This window comes from Diadema antillarum, unplaced genomic scaffold (genome assembly GCF_040938485.1).
Source record: "Diadema antillarum isolate AM-2024a unplaced genomic scaffold, OU_Dant_1.0 scf00000067, whole genome shotgun sequence".
NCBI classification, from domain to species: Eukaryota; Metazoa; Echinodermata; class Echinoidea; order Diadematoida; family Diadematidae; genus Diadema; species Diadema antillarum.
Window position 1 is genome coordinate 1,507,876 of NW_027270956.1, and position 6,788 is coordinate 1,514,663.

Below are 6,788 nucleotides of genomic sequence, written 5' to 3' on the forward strand. Positions count from 1 at the left end.
TGTGGCTTACAGCGCGAAATGGTTTACTCTGAATTTCTAGTGCTGCATGCAATCATTATTTTGTTTGTCTTTGAAAGGAGTCTGGGTTAATGCATGCTTTAGAGCAATAAAACACATCCCATGTTTGTTTCTTTCGCTTTCGTTCTTTTGTAACGCTATACATGTATTTCAAAAGAGGGCAGAAAAGCTATGTATAGCTGTGGTGTTGTCAAGAGCTACAGAAAAAAAACAAAGCGTAATTGAACTGCGTTGGAAGAAAGCCAAACGTAATCTTTGCTAGAAAGCTATTCCTTCTAAACAACAGAAGGAGCACGGAGAGAAGGAAAGAAATAAAGAGCTATTGTCAATCGTGTAGGCCTATTTTCCATGCATCAGCTTTTCATCTTGTTTGTAGATATATGGATGAGAAATTCCCCTTTACTAGGAGAACTGCCACTCATTAGCTGAAGGTATATCCAGTTTGTAATTTGAAGCGCTACCTACAAGGAAGTTCCACTGGTTGAAGTGAAAAAAAGAAGAAGTAAGAATTTATTCTGCCTTACTTTAGCTTTTGTCTTAAATTGCTTTAAGTTATGAAGCACTATCTTTGTTTGTATAGGTAGCCTATCCGTTTGATTAATGCTCTGAGAGTGATTTTCGTATCGATTAGCTGTAATCTTCACACATGCCATTGGCTAGCCTCTCCTCCTAAATCCTTTTATTTGTCTAAATCCTTTCCTTCGTCACAAAAGGTTTCAACATGCTCTGCTTGTTCCTGTTTTCTTTTTGATCTTCTGCGTTCTAAATCAGATTGGTTGATTCTGGTTGCCTGAACAATTAATAATGTTCTACACAGATCTCATTATAATGACAAACGATCTCAGGTAGTGTATATTCAATGTTTCATTGTCATCATTATGGCAAGTTGTCATCTATGATAAATGAACGGTTTTATTTTGCTTTGACGACATGTAACGACATTATTCTTGTTATTGTCTGTTCGATATTAAACCTCAATTTAAACTTAGACATTACGTTTTTAAGGCATTTATGATCGCTGAAGAGTGTCCTTATGTTTCGTCGAAAGTAATTTAGTTTGCACGTGCTAACAGTCCTTAATTGTGTTATTCAATGAAAAAGTTACATAAATGCATGATTTATTACTTTAAACCCGCCTGCACTCGCACCTTGCATCTATCAACACGCACACCACAAACGTACACAATAACATACACACAACCACACACACTTTTACTCTCTCACATACACTCGACACGCAACATTTCTGGCCTTACAATATTTCTCCAAACGAACCTGGACATGAATGAAGGATTCATGTGACGTATGCCTATATTTAGACCAGTGTTTAGCAACTTAGAGCAGGTATCATACCATTAAATTTTCTGATTTTGTGATAGTTTTAATACTACATCACATTGAACCGATTTCAATCGGTAATCGTGCACATTACAGTGGAAGTGTCACTATTTAATTCGGCACAAACCCGAAATAAACCGGTGATGAAAAGACAACAAAAGAAGAATCGATAAAAAAGAGTCCAGGGAGGTGTTTCATCAATGTAGTCACCGCTGACAATTTCAGCAAAATCCTTGGTTTTGGGGGTTGCTCTGGTCACCGACTGTTACTATGGTGATTGTCAGAGACTGACAACTTGTCACTGTCAGCGCTGACAACTTTCATGAAACGGTACCCAGAACTAGACGGCACTTCTCTGGTGTAAGGAACAGCTTGAAATCTTCATTTCGAGATTAACATTATCGCAGATTAGTATTCTATCAGTACCGAAAAGGTCGTCTTCAGACACTGATATATTTACTCTTCTGAAGACAATTTTACACTCGTTAAACACAGCCATGTCAAACAAAGTGATTCTCGATAACTGCACTGCTGCCTGCGAAAGATGCAAATCATTTCTTTGGGGATTCATTATCAATAAAAGGCCACTCGGTAAAGATGTATGCAGGGGTGATGCAGGGGTATGCAGGGATGAGAAAAGTCATTGTATCAGTTCCTCCAATTTTAGCAGGTTAGTACCTTGTGAAAACAAGTGAAATAGTAAATTCAATATTTGCCTAATTTGCACGACACCTCTTTCACTCTTCTCGTCTGATTCAACTGTATTGAAACCACCTCTACACATCATGTTATGAAAGTTCTTTGCATGGACAATTCTAGCATATATCATTATCTGCTACATGATTGTCTTCAACTTTGCCTCTTAACAAACAAACAAACAAACTTTCAATGATTCACTCTCGATCTCTCTGAGTTTTTAACCGGTCGAGATCACATTCGTCGAGTTATTGGACCTCCACCATGACACTCTTTTGTATATCCGGTTTATCCATGAAGATGTTTGTAATAAAAATAGAGTCGTGGGTTTCTTGTGACCAGGAATGTAATATGAGGTCCTATTAAGGTACTATGCATCGAAACCTCGTAAATTGCAATAACAAAGAATCACTTCCCCGACTGGTATATACTCGCAGGAATAGGACACGTCGTGTTTCAAACATAATACTCCGATCGTTTTAATGACTTCATGAGGAAGTGTCTGTGTGTCTGTGTGTGTGTGTGTGTGTGTGCGTGTGTGTGCGTGTGTGTGTGTGTGTGCGTGTGTGTGTGTGTGTGTGTGCTCTTTTGACTGTTTGTGTACCTGCTTGTGTGTGCATGTGTTTAATACAATGACTCTTCTCCCGCTCAAATTATAACCAGGGGCTGGTTCGTTTGGAGAGTTTTACATTTGCGTGCAGTTCACAACTTAAAGGGAAGTACTCCAATTCATGCTCAAATTGACGGACGGACAAGACAGCAAACCTTTCTTGACAATTACACATCCAAAATAAAAAAAGTAAAGTGACTTTGATAGTTTCACGCAATCTATGAAACGATGACATTAGTTAGAAACACTTGTGAAAATAGTATTATGTGAGGTGAAAAATTCCCAAACATAATCATTCACATACGGGCTATACTGGTGAAGGTGTGACAAAGTCCCATGTTATTATTCTGTCATGCAGACATTTTACTCTCTTGTCATGCCTGTGTTCTTGGCCTTTGCCATAATATGATTTTTATAATGATTTGTATGAGCGCTAAGCATACCTAGGTTTTCTCAGTTACACTTATATCATATCTTATTACATACTATTATGATTGAAATTGAACAAGCTATGTGCTTGTTTTGAGTATGCTTCATATTGTACTGTGCTTTCTTTCATTTTTTTTCTTTGATGGAAAAAAGTAAATTGAACTGAACTGAACTGAAATGATAATGATAAATGATAATGATAACAATGATGATGATAATGCTAACAGTAATAATGACAATAATAACAATGATAACGAAGATAACAACAATGAAAATGTTCATTCATAATCAAATCTTCCTGCTTAACAATAACAGACATTGACAGAAAAAAAAGATGTTTTTCTCTTCAAAGTGCTTAGTTCTATCTGTCTTACCCCTATTTTTTTTTTTCTGGCAACTCCACTACACCGGTGCTGCGCGAATTTGCGTAGTTTGAAGCTTTTACAGTATTAAAGCAAAGGCTTATCAGAACAGTAGATATTTCTTAAAGTTATGTGTGGAGTTGTGATGTCATTTGAATGGAAAGGGGATTTATTGATCACAACTTGATGACACAGAAGAAAAGATACATGCACGATTCTATTTAATAGCAAACAGGTAACTAGTGCAGGCGTCTTCAGCATAGGCGTACTTGGATGATATGCTACTCGCACGTTCCACCAGTTGAGCCAACTTTTCTTTTAACTATATCCTACAAAATTATCCTACGTCGATGCAGGGCAATTTGTCAATCAGTTGCAATGAAAGCATCTCAACAGTAGAATTTCCTGAATTGAATAGAGGCTCAGTTTTATGAGAGCGAGTTTAAATTGTGCTGGTTGGGATGATTTGTTTTTGTTTGTTTAGTATTCATTTTTTATTTTGTTGTGTTTCTTTTTATTCTTGTTTTATTTCCAACTTTTTATCTCTTTGTGTCAGAGTTGGATATTCTTTCCCTATAAAAAAGTAATTTTAAGACGCCATCTTGAATAAACAATGTTTTCCTTTCAATCATATAAAAGAATGTTATTTGAATAAGATTATTCCTTCCCCTTACACTGCCAGAATTGAAGTGAAAGATCTAGATCCACACGGTAATTACATTTTGTTTTGTCGTGTTTGCATTCTGAAATAATGTTTATTTGTGCTTTTAAACGTAACCAGGCAGGAATACACGTTGTAATTGTACTCATTAGAATGAAACAAAAAATGCATGCTTACAGATTGCTGTTTGCAAAATAAAAGGGGACGCATTATCAAAAGAACAGCAAATCCCCTGATGAGGAAGATGACTCACTAGATTTTGCATTATTCGTCTGTTTTTTTTTTTTAGGTCGAGCTAGACAAACGTTGAAACGAGAATTCTGTGATATTTGATTACACCAGCCAATAGAACAAGGAAGATATTTTGAGTGTGTATGTTTGCTCGCAGTAAATGTACATCATATCTATAGTTTTACGCATTTGGGTATGATCATAAGTATAGATTAATGTGTATGCGAATATCAAGATAGATATATTATTCACTTTAGTAAAAACATACTTCATATACACCCAGCAAAAAGTAACGCCTTTTCCAGTGAATGTTTGTCATAGAATGAACACCTAAAAGTTAATGTATTTTATACCATAATAAAGGTAATTTAATTTGTTATCAACCTGGTAGGAGGGAAACTTCACGCATGAGTGAATATCTTTGTCTTTCTCTTCCAAGGCACACAAGTAAAAATTGCCAAAAAAAAGTTGTAATTTATCCGTAATTGTGTGTCCGGGTCTAGGGCAATCCCCCCCCCCCCCCCCGGTAGTTACTCCGGACCATTTCCCTGACCCTGACCCTAACCCTATATAATCCTAATCCTGAACCTATTATCTAATCCTAACCCTAAACCTAACCGTAATAAATTTACTCTAACCCTAACTACTAACCAGTATTTAGATGGGAAGGGGGGGGGGGGGGGCAGGGGTTCCCCTCGGGTAATTTCCCTGATACGGCTCTTCCATCTAACAATAAGATCAAAAGACATATTCAACACAATAAAAACATAAATCAAGATGCAAAATAAAACTATGATCTCTAGAAAAATATCTTTGAAGACAAAGAGTGCGAGAAAGACTCAAAATAATGGAGGACAATGAAAAACCTGGCAAATCCAAATTAAAATAAAAAGAGAGAAGCAATTTTAACAAAAAATGGTAGAAATTTGAAGTGATTTTTCAAATTGGAGATTTCTAAATAATATTTTGCTCTTGAATTTTTCTTATGAATTCTTAATTTCCCAAAACGAAATAATAAACTAAGAAATTCTGTTCATTTTAATCATCTTTGTGCCTTTATTCCCTATGTCATTTGAAGGTTGAGTGGACAGAACAAATTTTATATTTCCTCTTCAGTTTCCCACTTTGTTCTTATTTGAGTTTATCACGAGATAAAGAAAACAGAAACTTATTTTTGCTATTTAATTCATGTCTCTCATTCTATTAAAATGATTTATTTATTTAGTTATTTAGTTATTTTCAAGGACATTTGCAAATGAAAGAAAACATGTCAATTTTGCCATTTTTACTTTATTGCCTGGTAGCACAAAAAAGAGTGTTAATTCATGTTTCCCTTTGTATTGACCTACTAGGTTGATAGCCAATTGAATAAGCTGAAATACGATATATAATACATCGATTTTCATCAATATCTTCCATGAAAAATATGAACTCGAAGAAATATTTATACTTTGGTTTTTTTGTTGAGTGTATATAGGCCTTATCATATATCAAGTGTATTCCCATCTACACTCAAAGATATGTCTGAATTTCTGTATAATAGTCCTTACAAATGCATGTCGTGTATAATCGGACGGCGTATAGGAAAGGAGTATAGGGAAGACGTATTAAGCGGAATAAGGTCTTCAGTAAAACACTGCACAAACTCGCACATATATAAACACACAAAAACACATATTAATGTTAGTTTGTCTATTATAGTAGGTCCAAAGTTTTTATATGTATATTATTATACATATGAATAAACGGAAAATGTTGTTCTCACACTATTGTAACTTTATATCTATTTTTCTGTGATGTTACTGAAAAGAATTTCGATTTATGTATGAAATTATGTTAGAAGAAAAATAAATCAAACGAATAATCATTCATAATAAAATTGTGCATTAAGACTATGATGCAGATTAATGAATATTAACCAGTGGTCATAAAACAACCATCAACTCGAAACTAGGAATTGAAAAAGGCCATACTTTTATACCGGATTTGTGGATTATCCTCTTCGTATATGGTTCTGTGTAAATCAAATGATGTCACCTATAAGGGTTCAGTACATGGACCGATCGGCTTTAGCATTGGAGCTTCTAAAATACGAAGTGCATTCCACGAGCTAGGTTTTTTTTTTTAGCAGTCCCCTCTATTTCCGACTTTATTCTTTGTTACGATTCAGTAACAGTTTGTCCATGCATTTCTCCATCTAAAACATGTTTTGTCTCATTGTAAACAAATGACATTCATTTCAATGTCATTTGAATATGCAAAAGTCACATTGTATTTAACTTTGTTTATATGCAAATATTATATTGTATACTGTCGTCTGAAATGAAATGAAATGAAATGAAAGAATGGAATTGTATAATCATTGTTCTATCACATTTGTCTCTTTGCTTTTCTCTTTTTCCCCTCCAATAATTGAATAATATATATATATATATATATATAT